Source organism: Vidua chalybeata, chromosome 1 (assembly GCF_026979565.1).
Source record: "Vidua chalybeata isolate OUT-0048 chromosome 1, bVidCha1 merged haplotype, whole genome shotgun sequence".
NCBI classification, from domain to species: Eukaryota; Metazoa; Chordata; class Aves; order Passeriformes; family Viduidae; genus Vidua; species Vidua chalybeata.
In genome coordinates, this window is record NC_071530.1 from 84990112 (window position 1) to 85006156 (window position 16045).

The 16045-nt window shown below is 41.8% G+C and overlaps 1 long non-coding RNA gene across 1 annotated transcript; it reads left to right on the forward strand.

The window, feature by feature from the left end:
• The first annotated feature begins 1629 nt into the window (after positions 1-1629).
• Positions 1630-7193, forward strand: LOC128785991 (uncharacterized). Its single transcript, XR_008430142.1, has 3 exons — positions 1630-1702; positions 5619-5732; positions 6998-7193. It is a non-coding gene; the product is annotated as an uncharacterized LOC128785991 (long non-coding RNA).
• The last annotated feature ends 8852 nt before the right edge of the window (positions 7194-16045 follow it).

A 16045-nucleotide genomic window follows, 5' to 3' on the forward strand; every position in this document is an offset into this window, starting at 1 on the left:
ACAGCCGATTATATAAGTTCATTATGCTTAAAAGGGATTTTTTTTAAAATCCTGCATAAGTGGAAAATAAACCTCTGACAAATAATTTACACATTAAAACAAAGGACTTAAGGAGATTGCCTGGCATTAATTAGAAGAAAAATAATGATTTATAAGACCAAAAATGGTTTTAGGAAAGGAAATTATGAATAAAGTTTTCAAGTGGAGTTAGAATAGTTCAGAACTCTCAAACTCCATGGATGCTTTGTAGTGACATTTCTGAAAAACCTGTGGACTCAAAGTTGAAGCAAAAAAAGATGAAGTTTGGAACAGTTATTAATTTATACCATAAACTCAGTGCTGTTAGAAAAAAGAGAAAACTTTATATTTTATAAAGTTTTAATTTATAAAACTTTTTATCCCCTTTTTATTTTATAAAACTTTATATTTATGAACATTATACACTGTACCAAACCCCATGTTTTTCTATACCCTTCTCGTATGTACTGCTATAACATTTATTCATCATCATCATCTGAAAATATAAAAAAAAACCCTCATGTTGCTTATTCACAAAGTTGTAGAATCACAGAATCACAGAATAAGCTGAGTGGGAAGGGGCCCACAAGGATTATTGAAATCCAGCTCCTGACCCTGCACAGCACCATCCCCAAAATCACACCATGTGGCTGTGAGCATTGTCCAAATGCTTCTTGAACTCTCGCTGGTGCTGTGACCACTTCCCAACAGGGGAAGTTCCAGTGCCCAACCACCTGCTGGGAGAAGAATCTTTTCCTAATATCCAACCTAAACCTCCCCTGACACAGCTTCAGGCCATTCCCTCAGGTCCTGTCATTGGTCACCACAGAGATGAGATCAGTGTCTGCCCCTTGTCTTCCCCTCGTGAGGAAGCTGTAACTGCAGTGAGGTCTCCCCTCAGTCTCCTCCAGGCTGAACAGACCAAGTGACCTCAGCTGCTCCTCATACAGCTTCCCCTCAAGGCTCTTCACCATTTTTGTTGCACTCCTTTGGACACTCTCTAATAGTCTAATGCCTTTTTTATATTGTGGCACCCAAAGCTGCACACAGCACTCAAGGTGAGGCTGTCCCAGTGCAGAGCAGAGCAGGGCAGGGCAGGACAATCTCCTCCCTTGCCTGGCTGGCAATGCTGTGCCTGATGCCCCCCCAGGACACATCTGGCCCTCCTGACTGCCAGGGCACTGCTGACTTATGGTCAACTTTCCCTTAACCAAGACCCCCAGGTCAGTTTCTGCCACACTGCTCTCCAGCATACATCCAGGGCTGTCCCATCCCAGGCGCAAAATCAATAACTTTCCTTGTTAAACTTCATATGGCCAGCAATTGCCCAGCCCTCTCATTTGTCCAGGTCTCTCTGCAGGGTCTCCCTGTCCTCAGGAGAGTCAGCAGGTCCTCCTAACTTTCATCACCTGCAAACTTGCTTAATATCCATTCCAGTCTTACATCCATGTCATTTATGAAGTTCTTGAAAAGCACAGGACTGAAGATGGAGCCCTTCTGAACCCCACTAATGACAGGTTGCCATTGTGATGTCAGCCCGTTCACTATAACCGTTTGACCTGACCTGAGCCAGTCACCCACCCATTACACAATGTGTTTATCCAGCTGTGACCTGGACATTCTGTCTCAATGGGAGACTGTATTGAAATCCAAAGTTACATTACGTCAACTGGCTGCCCTTGAAGTGGGTTACCTTGTCATATAAAGAAATCAGGTTTGATAAGCAGGGCTTTCCTCTCACAAAGCTGCACTGGCTGTGATCAATGGCTGCATTGTCTTTCAGGTGTTTTTCAATACCTCCCAGAATAATCTTCTCCATAAGTTTACCAGCTGCTGTAGTGAGCCTAACAGACCTGTAGTTTCTGGGGTCCTCCTCCATGCCCTTCTTGAAAATCAGGACAATGTTTTCCATCTTCCAGTTATCTGGGACTGCTCTGGATTCCCAAGACCACTGTCTTCGAAGTGTGCCTTGGTTTCTTAAAGAATAATTTGTCAGGATCAGTGTCCTGGCCAGGAGGTCTATACTAGACTCCCACAATAACATCTGTATTATTTGTCCCTTCATTCTTATCCAGGTGCTCTCAACAATGTCATTGCCAAGTTTGAGCTTCATACATTCTACCCTTCTATTACATACAATGCCACCCCTCTGCCTTTTCTACCTTGCCTATCCCTCCTGAAGAACTTGTAACCATTCAACAGGGCACTCCAGACACAGGACTCATCCCACCAGGTTTCACTTATGCTAAAGATATCATAACTCTGGGACCAGACCAAAGCCACGACCTCCTCTTGTTTGTTCTCCAAGCTGCACAAATTGGTGTAGAAACATTTCAGGTGTGGTACTATGTAGTCAACATAGCCAACACTTCGTAAAACAGATTGAGGGATCCCATGAGTTCTTGCTTCCTTAGATTTTGTCACACCATGCCATCACTCATCACTGGCAAGCCTGGTTTTGTCCCTTCCACCCTTCCAAGCTAGTTTACAGTGCAGTCAATGAGCCCTGCTAGCTCCTGTGCTAGAACTCTTTCTCCTCTGAGACAGGTGCATCCTTTCAAATGTCAGTCAATCAGGTGTTAAATAAATCATTCCATGGTCAACAAACCCAAAATTTTTCCATTGACATCAACCTCAGAGCCATGCATTGACTGGATAGGTCTGCCTATTCCTATCAATATTATTCCTTGTTCCTGAAAGAATCGAGAAAATCACTACCTGTGCTCCTGATCTCTCTACCAATCACTATATGGCCCTGAAGTCTCTTTTGATTGCCCCTGAACTTGTCTTTGTTATTTCGTCATTGCCAGTTGGAACAACTAATAGTGGATAGTAATCAGAGGGCCTTGGTAGACTGGAGTGTTTTCCAGGGTCCCTTAACCATGCTCCTAGGAGACAGTAGACTTCCCTGTGAGTTGTGTGCAGTCTTCATGTTGGGCCCTTTGTTCACCTGAAAGGGAGTCTCGTTTTACAACTACTCTTTTTTTCCTGTTAACAGTTGAGGTCTTGATGCTGGGTACTTGCTAATTTAATGAAAACAGAAGTAATTTGTACAAATTAAAAACATTTCCAATTAGCATACAAGAATTTTGGGAAAGGATCTTGCCATAAAGAACATCACAGATTTCTCTTTTATTATGTATATAAAAAATTCAACATACCAGTGGGACATATATGTTGTCCAGAGCTTTCTCAACCTTTTCTTCCTATTTCTTCCTATTTCAACAACCCTCCTGTGCTTGTTGATGTTGACTGTCTCTTTGAATGCCCTGAAAGGTTTTTGGGCATGATGTTGGGGGGAGGGGGGGGGAATTTTTTTCAGTTTTAGTTTTGTATTCTAAGTTTTAACATTACAGTGATGCTTTGAGTGTGAACTTCTCACACTGCCATGGCACCTCCCACAGTCTATTGTGCTTGGCATGTTTTCTGTAAGGGAATATTTCCAGATAGATTGATCTCATACATTACAAAACTAGATATTTTTAAATTATATGTGTTTTGAATTTGCTCATACATTTGCTATTTGTCCCATGCTAATGTAGAGTTGTAAAAAAAAAAAGGCTTTGGAATTCATAATTTTGAGTCTGACATTTGACAAAGTTCTTGAATTTTCATTTTTATTCCTTTCCCTGTCCCAGGACTACAATTTGGTAAGTCTATATTTCCCAGTGGATATATAAATAGATAGCTATCATCCATCATTGTTACAGTGCAGTACCACTGTCAGACAGAAGTGTAATAAAGTGGCAAATATTTATCTAAACTGCAAGGAAAGTATCAGTCTTACCTAATATTTTCCAGAATTTAGATGATTACTTTCCTAGATATTTTTCAAACATATCTTCAGACAGGGATCCTCAAAAAAAATTAATTTTACTTTTTTTTGTACTTGCTTCTGTGAACAATAGATTACAAAGCCATCAACAACAGTGTTTGGTTAAACACTATTATTTTACTGAGAAAGATTAAATGATTTATGTTACTTCCTAAAACCAATAAAGTTAAGTTTAATCAGATTAGCCTAATGCTTCTCACCAAACACTATTATCTTTTTACTAGTGGCATGCAAATTTTTCCAAATTGCAGACTACTGCAATGCAACCTTTCATTTAGCTTTTAAAATGAAATTCATATCTGTGATTACATAACTCCATTTTGGCATTGTGTAATGAAATAGTATTGGAAGTGGTGTAGACTCTGGAATATAAGGCTATGTATAACATCTTTGGGAGAGATCCAGAAATAGCTTAATACCGATTTAGATTGGCTATTTGGAAAAGTTTCTTCACCAAAAGGGCTGTCAAGCCTGAGGAAGTGATGAGTCACCGTCCCTGTAGGTATTTGTGTACACGGGGCACTGAGGGACATGGTTAAGTGGTGAACTTGGCAGTGCTAACAGTTGTACTGGGTGAACTTAAAGTTCTTTTCCAACTTAAACAGTGCTATGATTCTCTGATTCTATATATTTAGTCAGGCTTTTTTTGTATATCTGATATCTGATGGGGAGGAAGCCAAAGCATGAGTGGCATACAGGCTTTACTACTGTGTCTCCAGGTTTTAGAGATGCTTAAGAATATTTCCCATACGAATCTGATTTCTCCAGAACATGCATGGGTGAGAAGTATATAGTTCTGATGCAGGTACTTGAAGAATTTGGATAAAAGCATGTCACTCACTGGCACATCTGTCTTTGCCCCCAGAAACTTTATGACCAGGGGATAGTGATTTAGTACTAAATTTGTTTTAAAAACTGGCAGTTTAAAACCACATATAGAGATGTGCTTTCAGACCCCAGAGTAACTTCTCAGTCTCCCCTTCCTTTGCAACATCTTTTGAAGCATCAGAGATACTTTAGTAGACCTGGAGAGTGAGGGTGGTATAGGAGCGCCTAAATATGCAGTCATGGAATTACTCATCCAGGGATCTTATTTGAAGCCTCAGATGGGGAAAGGAGAGCCTGGGAGGAGTCAGAGTTTGCTTCTACTGAATGCTTAATTTTCACTATGTTAATAGTAGCAGAGACCAGAGAGTCTCTTCACTTTCAGAGCAGTCCTACAGTCACGGCTTTTGTTACTCCTCTTATATCCATGTCTATTCTATAATATTTTATTGCTATCTATAGCTATTCAAGCATTGGAAATTTGCAGAAGTAAGTATATCTGGCTGCCTCATATCCTGAGTGAGTGAATATAACTGCTTCTGTCATTGTGTGGGGAAAAAAATACAAATACAGACAGATTGTCTTCATGTGTTACATAGGGCTTTAAAAAAAAAAAAAAAATCTGCCAGAGACCTTCTGTGAGGGTTGGAAAAAAGGACTTCTAGGGAAGTCTTGCCTGCTGAATTCTCAGTCCAGGCAGGTTCATGTACTCAAGAACAGTAAGATTGAAAGTACTCACCAGTTCTCACTGCTGAATACTTGTTTTGTCCCTGTTGACAGAAAGGGGTTAAAAGTAGAAGAGTGGTGAGGAAAATGGTAGATTTTTTCAAGTGACCTTGCAGCTGAGAAAGCCAAGGCCTGGAGAATAACAGTGTGGAAAACCCCATATAGTATGCCTACTGCCTCTGTCGGTTTTGAGAAGTAAAATCTTTGTGTATAGATAACATGGATTGGAGAGACTTGGAGGCACCCTCATGGACATGCTTGAGCTCCCTGTCTTAGGAGAGAGAAGATCAAAGCTCAGAGATCATAAAAAGGCTCAGAGGATATCACAGTAAGGTGTGTAGGCCTTTGATGAATTTGTGAAAGCAGCAGGCCCACCACCCGTCAGGATTGACTGAGCCTGATGGTGCCTGTGTTGCCATTTGTGTGTTGCTGCTGGGATCCTCTGGGTAGCGGGGTAGTGAAACAACTTTGCTCTTTATATTTCAGCTCTGGTTTCGTGGTTGTTCTAACTGCGCCTGGCTCTCAGTGGCCGGGATGGAGGTTCGCCGGCTCGCTGTCCCGCTTGTGGCCGCAGGGCAGACACGCACGTGGCCACTCCCGAGTCTCTGCCGAGACTGTCGCGGGTGGGGGTGATTGCTGCGGTGTGGGCAGCACAGCAGAGGCACAGGGCACGAGGAAACCGAGGCAGAGGAATAAGGGAAGGACACTTTCCTGAGTCTCCAAAGATTTAATCTCGAAGTGCTGCAGAGCAAGTGACAAATCTGAACCTGAAGGAGCTACTTTTATAGGGTAGAGGGTAGGGGAGGACACAACCTTTGACCAATAGGAGGGCATTAGGGGAGGGGTGCAGGGTAAGGGCACCCCAACAGAAGCCAACACGGGGAGGGAGCAAGCCCCACAACCCATTTCTGCTTCGAGGAAGGGATGAAAGGGAACACTCTAGAACCAAAGGAGTGTGCTATCTTTGACAGAGAGGGGTAAGATAAAATAACAGACTACCACATCGACTGCCTGCCTGTGTCAAGTCACCTACCCAGCACTCTGGCTCCATGTATCTCTTTTGGAGGTGACTAAATTTGTTGGCCATAGTGTCCTTCGGACAAAGGACACAAAGCCCGTGGCTTCCAGGACAGGGGTCAGTAAAGCTGCAGTTGAGGATTATGGCACTTTATGGTTAAGACTTTCAGCACAGAAAAATAACTTTTACTTCTAGCAGTCCTGCAGATTGGATCCCAAGCTATAGGATTTTGGCCTTGATGGGTTTGCAGTGGGGTTGGTTAAAAATTACCACTATAGACTGCTTTCAGATTCTTTTTGAGATTATTGATCAAGGGTACATGGTGAGGCTCAGCTGTTGATTTCCATGGCTTTGATACAAGTCAGGCAATGGCAACAAGAAAACAAGCTTGATCTTGAAGTACAAGTAGGAATTTTTTAACCCTGCTTATAGTAGGGATAAAGTGGGTATAGTATAAGAGAGTTTTTTAGGCACATTTTTTCATAGGATATTTCATTAAAAACCTCATTATGGAGAGGGATGATCAAAGCTGCTTCTGCCTTGGCCTTGAGAATTGGTCTTCTTTCTTCTCCCAGGAGTTCAGAAAATACAATGGAATCATATTACCCTGGACCTCACCTACATGAGTCTCAGGTAGCTGAAAACTACTGCTGCTGTCTCTACTGCTCCTGCTCCTGTTTACTGATTCCAGCAATTGTCCTGTTTAGTACATACACTTTATGTGTTCTGCTAAAGAAACATTTTTTTTAATTAAAAAAAGGAAAGCTGTCACATGATTTATTTGTGGACTATATACCTGTATGAAGAGTTACTTCACTGAGTCACTTCACTGTAAGCTGTGATAGGCTAAGAAACAGATGCAATAAGGGATGAACATTGTCAGTAGTTGTCATGTTTCAATCTTGCATGTATAGCCTCAGTACCAGCAGTAGGACAAGAACAGGATCTTACCATTGTATTTAACCTTGCAAAACCGTCTATATATGGTGGTCCTCAAAACTGACAATGCTGAAGAGGAAGACAACCATCAGCATGATCAAACAGTTCCAAGGGAATTACCAAGGTGGAAGAGCCTGTTCCCACAGCTGCAGTGAATGTGTTTATGTGTGAGTGTGTAGAGCTCTGAGTGTGCCTATGTGATTAGAGCTTTTGGGAATTATCTACAATAAATATTCAGAAACTTGAATGGGGTTGCTAATGGTATTTAAGTGTTCTGTAACATTGGTTATCAGTATATTGCAGATACTGATCTTGAAATTCTTCCGCAAAGACTGCTTGTCAATTATGTGCTGCTAATAATTCAAGAAACTACTTTCACAGCATCACAGGATCACATAATGATGAAATTTGGAAGGAAACTCTGTAGGTCACTGGTTTGAACCCCTTGCTCAAGCAGAGCCATCTAGAGCAGATTGCCCAGGACCACATTCAAATAGCTTTTGAATATCCCTGAAGATGGAGATTCCACTTCTCTGGGCAACCTGTGCTGGTGTTCTACCACTGCCAAAGTGAAAAAGTGTTTCCTGTGTTCAGAAGGAACCCTTTGTGCTTCAGTTTGTGCCTGTTGCCTTTGGGCACCACTGAAAAGAGTTTAGGTCTGTCTTGCTTGCACCATTCTCTAAGGTATTTACCTAAGATATTTAAATTCATTGATGAGATTTATCCTCTTAAGCTTTCTCTTCTCCAGGGTGAACATTCCCAGCTGTCTCTTCTTATCCTCATATGTGAGATGCTTCAGGTCCCCTAATGATCCTGGTAGCCCTTTGTTGGATTCTTTCCAGTATGTCCATGTCTCTTTTGTACTGAGGCTACCTAGAAATGGCCTCCAACTAGACTTTGTGCCACTAATCACCAACCACAGGCAGGCTCTACCTGTTTAGATCGTTTCCAGTTAACTTCACTGCTCTCCTGCCCATATTTTGCCATTTTCTTTAAGTGGATCTTACCAGACAGGGTCACAGGCCTGACTGAAGTCCAAGCAAACAGTATCCGCTTCTTTGCCCTCACCTATCAGGAATTTTTTCATAGAAGGTTATCAAGTATCCTTGGGGTTATCAAGTATCCTTGGGGTCACAACAACCCCAAGCAACAATATATGTTTGAGGAAGAGTGGCTGAAAAAACGCTGAGAGGAAAATGGTGCTGATCGACAGCTTGCTGAATGTGAGCCAGCGTGTGCCCAGGTGGCCAAGAAGGACAATGACATCCTGGTTTGTATCAAAGTTAGTGCAGCCATCAGGAATAGAACCTCTGTACTCAGCACTGGTAAGGTCACACCTTAAACTCTGTGTTCAGCTTTGAGCCCTTCAGTACAAGAAGATTAAGGTGTTGAAGTGTTTCCAGAGAGGGCCAATAGAGCGGGTGAAGGGTCTGGAGCACAAATTTTATGAGGAACATCTGTGGGAGCTGAAGTTGCTTAGCCTGCAAAAATGGATACTCAGGGAGATTTTATCACTCTCTACAACTGAAAGTAGTTTTCAGTGTGGTGGGGTTGGTCTCTTTATGTATAGGTAAAGAGGAAACAGATTCAAGCTGTACTACAGGAGGTCTGCATAGCAGATTAGGAACATTTTATTCACTGGAAGGGTTATCTAGCATTGGAACAGGCTGCCCAGGGAAGTGGGGAGTCAGAGTCCTTGGAAATATTTAAAAGACATGTAGACATGATGCTTGGGAAATGATTTTGTGGTGAGCTTGGAAGTGTTAGGTTAACAGTTGGACTCAATGACCCTTTCCCAATCTAAATGATTCCATGATTCTATGATTAAGCTGGTGAAGCATAACTTCCCCCTGGTAAAACCAGGCTGACTACTCCTCACCACCTGCTTGACCTTCATCTGTCTAGAAATGAATTCAACATAAGCTGCTCCATCACCTACCCAGGAATCAAGATGAATCTGATTGGCTTGTAGTTCCCTGGATCCTCCTTTTTTTGCCTTTCTTGAAGATAGGAGTAACATTTTCTTTCCTCTAGTTCTCATGGACCTCTCCTGGAGCCTTCAAAAATAATTGAGAGTTGCCTTACAATGACATCAGCCAGCTCCCTCAGGACTCATGGTTGCACCTCATCAGGGCCCATGAACTACTACCCTGAAGTCAAATTTGCCTGCTTGGTTTAGACTGTGTGTGTGGGATGTGCCCATGGGGAAGACAGTGTGGGAATGCCATGGGAAACTACAGTCGTTTAGGATAAGGCATTTCCCCAGAGTCCTCTGCCCTCCCAGTGCAAATGAGCACATGCCCATCACCTGTCAGTTTGTGGTTGTCATCTCCCCAAGTTCTGGAAAGTTCCCCGTTCTCGTTGTTACTAATGGGTCCCTCTGTAAACCACTCCTTCCCTTTTCCCTCATTGGCCCAGTTTATGTTACCCCATCCCTGCTCCTCCCTTACACCCTCTTCCCATTGGATCATTTGTACCCTAGTTACTCCTTCCCTCCCCAGTTATATACTCTGGCCCCTCCTTCCCCGAAGCTCTCAGAGTCTGCTTTCCCGAGTGTGGTTGTCTCCCTGCTCCTATTTCTGCCTCCCTACTCCGTCGATCAATCCTCAATAAACCCGCTCGGATTCCAGCAGCTCAAGAGTCCTTCTGTCTTCCTGGTGGGGATTTTAATTACGCTATCCAGGCACCCGTTGAGCAGCCAACTGAGGGTCACCCTGTGGGACTCAGTCCGGAGTGCCCATATGTGTGAACTTAGCAGTTTTTCTCTTAAGCACGCAGTTCTGTGCAATTATAACTTGGAAATGCAACTGAGTCAGTCTTCAAGAAAGAATGGAAGACACCTCTGATTTTTCCCAGAAAACTGTGAATAATCTGTTTATTTGTTAAAGAGATTGACATTTAAAAGAAAAGTACATATGGATGTCTTTTAAAAATGTAATACAATATTAAATTATATGCACTCCTAGGCTTTTATCTTAGTTATTGCAATAAGGTATTTCAATGTGAACATTTTTGTTCCAGGAACTGCATATTGTATCATTAATTAAATAAAAAACCCTCCATCAATTATTTGATTTCAGTGCCTGGACCAAAAAGGAAAAAGAAAAAAAAAAGAAGAAAAAAAAAAAAAAAAGAAAAAAAGAAAGAAAAAAAAGAAAAAACCCAACCCCACAAAAATGTTATATTACATTATAGCTTTCCAACACAATTTTGATAATAATAATTTTTGATGTAATACTCAATAAATTGAATCAGAAAGTACTCAGCTGCATGACTGTTCTCTAAATAATTTAAATTCTGCTGCCATTAATTTTAAGAAATATTGATTTGTTTTTCATTTTGTCTATGGTTTTTGACAAGATATGTTCAGTTAATATCCTATAAATTGGGTGAGATGGACTGATAGTGAGAGGTGTTCATCTGTATGAACACAGTCATAGTGAGTCAGGGTTAAGAATTAGAGAAGTGTTAAATATTAATTTTCTGTCCTTTAAATTAGTTTTTGGATTGTCTTTATTGTGTATGCACGTTTCATCTTTCCACTTTGCTGTTTAGATCCTTTGCATGCTAAGTAGACAAAATCACATTTAGCTATTTTCCTCCTAGTCATGTTTTTCTATATGCGGAAACGCTAGGTGAAATCTTAACCACAGAAACAACAGGAAATAGAGACTCCAACATTGGTAATTAGTAAGAATAAATCATCCATAAATCCCCAGTAGAGTTGCACCAGTATTGATTTTTCAGTTTAAGAATGGAGAGCTTTTATGTCCCCAACAGGTCCTTCCTAAATCACTAATATCATCTGCCAGAATTGCAGCATCACAACATAAATCTTCTAGATAAGCCCTGTGCATGTCAAGAACAAGACAGAAAAAGGCCACACAGAATATTGCAATAAGGTCTTCTGGAGAAACTTTCTTCCAAAATCTAATGCAGTGATCCATTGAACTCCTTGTGAGGATCCAGTAGGCTTAATTTAAAGAGGAGCTGACAGACAGACCCAGGAATTAATGTCTCACCCTTAGAAGTTGCCTACATTCATCATGCATCTTACAGGAACAGGAATCAGTCACAGAAAGCAATGGGAAAGTCACAGAAAGCACCTCACCCTTAGCCTCTGGTATGGACACATCTGTGACTGCTGAGAAGGCTTGAGTCTTACCCATAAATGACATCCATCATTACTCAGAGAAACAGCAGAAGCCCCAGGCAGTGCAAGCTAAACTTTTTTTTTCTGTCTTCCTTTCCTCTTTCCAATATTATTTTTCCAAGGCCTCCACATTCAGTCTTAAGCTAACTGATCAAGTATTTCTCTTGGGACAGCTTTCTACCAGATTTATACAAAGTTAGTGGTCAATTCTAATTCTTATGATATCTGTGTCTTAAAAGAAGAATGATGAAAATAATCCCAAAGAGATCCTTTAGGTTTATGTAATTTTCTTAAGGATCTCACTTACAAAGTATTTAATATTCATTTAATGATGAACTTTGAGCTCTTACAAACACTATAGTATGGGAATGAGTACTGTCTCTGATGTTGTAGTGTTCTTTCATACATTAAATTTCTGATAAATTCGCTGGTTTGATTCATAACAGAAATAAAGGAAGACCAGATTCCTTCTCTCTGTTGAAGTTTCTTTTCCTTCTGGAAAAAAAATAATTTCAAGAAGAGACCAATAAGTTTCTCAAGTTGCAATATCTACTCACTGGAGCTGTAATGTAAACTGTAAAAATAATGTAAGTTAGAAAGGCCTTAAGCTGTGCTGATACTACATTTAATGGCAAAACACAAACTGAAAATGCACAATATTTAATGTTACTCTAAAGATACGGAGTTGTCAAATTTATGAGCTACTAAATATCTTAAAGTAGAAACCTTTTGCAAAATTCAGGAGAACATACAGAAGAAATACATTTTGCTCAGGAATGCAAGACACATGCCTTTTCCCTTTCATATCACAATTCTGAGAAAGTTTTCACTTCCAATTCAGTTGTCTGAGAAAGAAAAAGTATGTGTCCACCCCATCTCTTTTTAGGTATAGAATAGTTTGCAAATATGAAGGTTGTTTTTTGCCTTGATTACCTTGTTTGTTTCCAGCCACCAGGGAAGCAAGTTAAATATGTTAATCTTGCACTTCTGGGTTACATTTCTCCTCAAATAACCCCCAGTATACTGTGTGTTATAGACATTTATTTTCTTTTCCTACAGGTCAGTATGCATCTGGCTTTTGAACAATTATGTAGCTAGAAAAGAAAAGTGAAACAAGAGAACAAAACACAAACTATAACCTCTTCATGTAAGTGGAATTCCAAAGACGAACTCTAAGCTTGAAATCAGAAAATGTTTCTCTCTATTTATAATTCAGAGAGATTGACACTTTTTCCACAAGGAAGAGTTTTTTGTTATTCCAAATTGGATCTGATGAATAATCCATACTCACATACAGAAAGAGTGATGCAATAAATTAGAGCAGAAGTGATATCTAGGGCATCAGCATTTCAGAAAGCTGAGTACTAAAAAAGCTGAATCTTAGTACTGCATTCATCATTTTATTACATGTGGAATTTAAGAAACTCAGAGATTATTCTGATTGTCTGTTTTTTTCTTTTCGAAGCAGAACTAAACAAAGATAGAAGACTGTAGAGTTACTCTGTGTCATATGAGTCAATAATGTTCCATTTGGCTGTGTAATTCCTGGAAATAATTACTAGATAGTTCAGCAAATAAGTGTTGCTACTGACTCTCCGACTTCCTTGTTTTCGCCCGGCAACTCTTTCCCAGGGCACTGGCCAGGCGCTTCCGGGAGCAGCCGGAGAGAAGCAACAAACACCTTTGTGGGTTCGTTTGATATGGACAGAGCTGTTTAGAGAGCGCGATCAAGACCAGGATAAAGAGACTCAAAAGACTGGACACTTGTTGTGCGGTCCAAAGTAGGTTGTATTTGCTCGAACGCCGCACGTACAAGTGACCATGGTCAGGGGTTGAGTTACAGGTTATATAGGGGAAAATAAGAGATAAGGTGAAACCAATAGAACAATGCCCAATATTAATACACTATAGGTAAAATCCAATGGGAATAGCTTCAGGGGGAAGGATGAATACACGTAAAAATACAGAATAGAAACTCCAGCTTTAGGTTTAGGAAACAGAAACTCCCATTTCAAATTCACAAAGCCTTTTTGCTCCGTTTGCGTAGCTGTACACTACAACATCTCTCTCTTTTTTGTTTAATAAAATGAACGGAGCTTTGGGGGAAGGAGAAACTGCGGCTATCAAACTGCAGTGTTGTTTTGTTTTCCATCTTCCCACCATTCTCCTCCCGTGGTGGCAGCAGCAACTACGACAGGTGCAGAGGCTGCAAACTTGGAGGAAGCAATGCTAAAAATTATTCGCTTAAAAATCCCAAATGACAGCAAAACTAAAAAGATTGCAACTACAAAATAACAAATGTCGTTTAGAAGGGACAACACCCGCCCAGAAAGATCCCAGCCCTTGAACATGCCCTTGAACCAGTCCTCATTCTCCTGCTTTTCTGGAGCCAAATGAGGAGCAGGAATGTAGGAATTTGACATCCTGCTAGTCTGAAAGAAAAATGAAATCGTACAACAGGGTAAACTAACTATAATAAATTCTGCCAGTATAAAGGAAAAACAGGAATTAGGGTTCTCTTCCTCCCTTGCGGCGTTTCCTGTTTGACACAACTGCGTCATCTGTGGGGTCTCCAACACCCCCCTGACCCACCCCATTTGTATCATCACACAGGATAGGTCTGTGCTCCCCAATTAGTTTTTTTGCTGGTTGGAGAATTCTCCCACCCGCTCTCTCCCCCCCTGAGGAGGCGCTGTCCCCTGAAAGGGGCACTGGCTGATGAAATGGCCTTCCTGATTGCAGTAAAAGCCTGTGTTTGGGAGGAGGAGAACTCAATGTTGGAGTTTCTGGGGTTGCTGATGTCGGGGCAACCACTTTTTCATGAGGACTTTCCACTAAGTCCTCTGCCATCAGTGTGGCTTTTCTTGTGCACTCCTCGATGAGCCGATCCAGCGTAGGTGGAGGTGACGCTGGAAGAGCCATGATGACTTGCCGACAGGCATCATTTGCATTTGTGGTGACAATTTCAAACGTGATTTCGTCTCGTGCTTCTTGCCCTTCCACCTTTTTCTCAACCATGTCTCTCACTCGATCAACAAAATCCATGAATGGCTCTGAAACAGATTGCTTGAGAGCGATATAAGGTATTATAGGTTCTTTTGAGGGCATACTAAGAAATACCAATTCTGCTGCATCTTTTGTGAGATCTAACACTGGTTTTGGAATCCCTGCTGCTTGTTTTTGGACTTGGTTCCAATCCCCTCACCCACAAGATGTTCGAGGGTGATCTCGTCACCTTCTATATCTTTCGCATAATCGGCACTCTGCAAAACTATTGGAAGAAGGTCTCCTGCAAACCTTTTCCAAGTTCTTTCCCACATTCTGTATTCTGATGGAGAGAGCAAGCAACTGAACAAGCGCTTTAAATCAGCGGGAACTAAGGTGTTAGAATTGAAAGTTGCCTTTAACATGCTCCTAAAAAATTCGCTTTTTTGCCCAAATTCACGTTTTGTTTTGCAGAGTTCCTTTATGCTTTCATATGAAAGTGGTTCCCATCTGGGGTTTTGCCCTCTCGTGTTGTACAACACTGGCGCGAGAAACAAGGAGTTTGAATCCTTGCCTGCTTTCTGTTTCCCAGCTTCGGCTTCCCCGCCTTTCCCTTCGCCATGGGAAACAGAGGCCGGGGCATGGGAAACAGGAGGAGGGGGGCAGGGTCCGGAGGCTCGGGGGTGGAGGTTTCTGTGGGAGTGGCTGAGGTTGGTGATGCAGTGTGGAGTGGGGCGAGATCAGGTGATGGAACCTCGAGGGGTGGAGCAGAAGGAACCACCTGGAGGGGCGGTGCTGTGGGTGGAGGCTTGCAATAGCACTTGGGTGGGGTTTCATCTGCCGCAAGAGAGGGGAGGAGGGGTCAGGACAAAGGGAAGGAGGGTCAGGGACTGGTGTGGGGGGCGGTACCTGGGAAGGAGGAGTTCCTGCCCCGCTTCTTTGTCCATCTTGTGATGAGACAAAAGCCCCCGCCATGCGGCCGCCGCCATCTTGTGGCGGTTCGTCCCCTGAGGGGTGAGGGAAGTGGTTAGAAGGAGTACAGCATTTTTGGGAACAGCCACAATTGTGAAAAGAATCAGAAGAAGGGTTAGAAATGGAAGTTTCAACAGAGCGATTAGCATGGGGGTCAGGGAGACGGGGACAATAAAGCAGATGGTCTCTTTTCAGTTTCCCACATTTCCCGACTGTCTGCAACTTCTTTAACAATGTCATAAACTAACAAAAAGATCCTCATGAGCCTTTTTTCACTGAAGGATCCCCCTTCTTGGTGCCTTCTGTTAAAACTGCCCCAACATGCTTCCAAAAACCCATTTTCCTCACATCCTGAGCTGAGACGTTTGGAAATCTTAAAATCAACCACTTTATAAACTTTTTCACAAAACTTTTAGAAAAATTTTCTCCTGAGTCTGTCAGAGTTACTTTTACTTGGTTATAAATCTCTTTTTGCTGTGTGGACAATTTCCCACCCATTCTGCCCACCAGCAAGCCTCACCTGCCTGCTGCTGAAAAAACAAAGGAAAAAAAACCTAAAAAAGTCTAAAAACTG